Source organism: Ostrea edulis, chromosome 7 (assembly GCF_947568905.1).
Source record: "Ostrea edulis chromosome 7, xbOstEdul1.1, whole genome shotgun sequence".
NCBI lineage: Eukaryota > Metazoa > Mollusca > Bivalvia > Ostreida > Ostreidae > Ostrea > Ostrea edulis.
Genome location: NC_079170.1, coordinates 17,288,227 through 17,291,127, shown reverse-complemented (window position 1 = coordinate 17,291,127; position 2,901 = coordinate 17,288,227).

The window sequence follows — 2,901 nt, the reverse complement described above, 5'->3', positions numbered from 1 at the left end:
AATTGTTACGTTGAAATATTATATCATAAAATCCACGGATGAATTTTAAAAGGCTAGCACACAGTGGTATAAAAACGATTTGCGTTCTGAAAAGAAAATGTACGGAAGCGTGTTACAGTCAGTTTTTTTTTGGGAGAAACAATATCTATTCAACGTGATGTTTTGTACTTAAAAAACGCAGTAACTTTTGCAAATCAGTGTAATATCTTTCACTTAGATTGAATATGCATATACATACACAATTATGATTCCTTATAATAGTAAACGCAATCAATGTTGTGATTTAAGCCAATACTTTAAAAATATTTGTAAAATGTGCATTAAGAGAATGTCAATGATTTATAAAATCTTTCTTTTGGATAGAAATTGGGACGATCATGTCACGAAGTATGGTTTATAAGGTTTAATATTATGAACTCTTAAATAAACATAACTGCCCCAAGTGCAGAAATGATTAATATAAAGGACTGGAAATTTCACTTCATTTTATTTGAATACCCGATTGCGACCCTTCTTGGGGTTTAACGCACACACCAAATCTCCTATCAGCATGTGACCAGCGCGTTAGACCTCTCGACCATCCAGGCAAGCGAAAAAACTTGCTTTCAATGACGATGGCATTCTCACCACCCTATCGCACGCTATACGGTCATTGAGAATGGAAAATGGGATACAGTTGATTAACGTATTTAATCAACGTACATTTAAGAGGATAATAAAATATACACATTGCATTTGAATTATCTTTATATAAAGCGCCGAGATAGCAATGGACTCTTAAACAAACATATCTGCCCTAAGTAAAGAATATTTGGATACCCATATATGGTACCGTATAAGTTTTACATTATGACCCCTGGGTCGAGGCCTCTGTTGGTGGACTGTTAGTCCCCGAGGGTCTCTACAGCCCAGTAGCTAAGTACTTCATTACTAGCTTGAAAATACGGATGTATATTTAATTGCTGTTATAAAATTTAGAAATTCATTTCAAAATTAAGGATTATCTCCCTCACGCATAGCTCTTATCCTTCGACGAATTTGACTCCACTTTTTTGGCACACTGTTTTTGCCTATAATAGCTCTAAAACTTCATTGTTATTTCGGATTTCAAAGATTTCGGTTGAGCATCACTGAAGAGACGTTATTTGTCGAAATGCGGATCTGGTGCATCAAAATTGGTACCGTATAACTTGTTCATATATAAATGGTCATCTCTCCTGTTCAATCAACAATTGTATATACCCCATCATTTGCACACTATCTATATGAGTATACTTTAACAAAGAAGTCACGTTTGGCAAGGCATGCAAGTGGTTGTTATTGATCATAACCAAACCGATGCAAAAAGCAGGAGCACAGAAAAATCCTGGACGCATCGCTTGAAATCTGAGATCCCGACGCAAATATTGACGGGAGAAACTTCAAACGTACTATGCCACAACATATGCAAGGAGTGGTGTAAATCAAATATGAATTCTAAAAAAAAATTATAGAACGTTTAGTAAATTTGAAATCTCAAAACCTTTCTTTGTTGTGTTTATACTCATGCTTTTATGTCAACTTTGTTTTGTTTTACTACTTTAGATCAGCATTTAAATTTGCAAGATTGTCATGCCACTTTCTGAATTTTACAATTTAAGTATATTGATATATGTGTAAAAACCTTACTTGCAGCCCAAATTATTTTTGTCGGTACAGTTGATCAACACAATAGACAATGAGTGATACAATTATACTGTACCTTGCCACAATAAGCCATCTTTATATATCTTGGAGGGTTACATTGGTAAATGAAAAGTGAAGATAACAAACAGTGATCAATCTCATAACTCCTATAAGCAAAATAAAGAATTGGGCAAACACAGACTCCTGAATATACGATATGTGGGATCAGGTGCCTAGGAGGAATAAGCCTCCCTTGTCGACCGGTCACACCCGCCGTGAGCCCTATCTCTTGATCAGGTAGACGGGGTTATCCGTAGTCAAAATTAGTGTGCCAAGAACGGCCGAAGAATCGGCATGAAATAAATGAGACAGCATTTGACATAATGATAAATTGTTATGGCAAACTAGGTTGTTATAACGACATATAATTCGTGAAATGGTGACCGTAAACTAGACTGTTAATCCCGCACTGCTTATATATAGGTTGTGAAGTAGTTTCAGTGAATGTCGAAGATAACGAACAGTGATCAATCTCATAACTCCTACAAGCAATACAAAATAGAGAGCTGGGTAAACAAGGACCCCTGGATATACCAGAGGTGGGATCAGGTGCCTAGGAGGAGTAAGCATCCCCTGTCGACCGGTCACATCCGCCCTGAGCCCTATAAACGTCTTGCCTAATATGTGCGGAAACCCTGCAAAGTTTTGGGGTGGATACTAGTTTCAGTAAAGCAGAAATGGTGCAGAAACGTTAGGCTTCAGGAAGTTCCCGCTGCGTAAACCACTAGGAATCGGGGAAGGCCTAGGTTTACGAACTCTGTAAAACCTTGTAAACATGAAATTTCCAAACTGAAATCTTGCATAAACTATATGTTTTCTTAAGTTTTCGCATAATCAAACACAATTTCCATACCATGGAAATCAGAGTTTTCATGTCATACAAGGTTTATGCGTTGAAATAAATCGATGTCAGAAGATTCAAGGTGTCTATGAAATGATGTTAAAAATGTTAGAAATATCAGCATTGACTGACGAGACGGAGAAAAGGGAACGGCGTAAATAAAAAGTATGGATCGCTGCCACTTTAAAGATTTACTTACGACACTTATCTGGATGTCTTAATGTTTCTAACAATCTTATGAGTCTTTTGAAACAACTATGATGGGGTATTATGATAATGTTTAGTCTTATGACAGATCTAATAATAAGATCTAGTAGTTGTAGGCTATCTACATA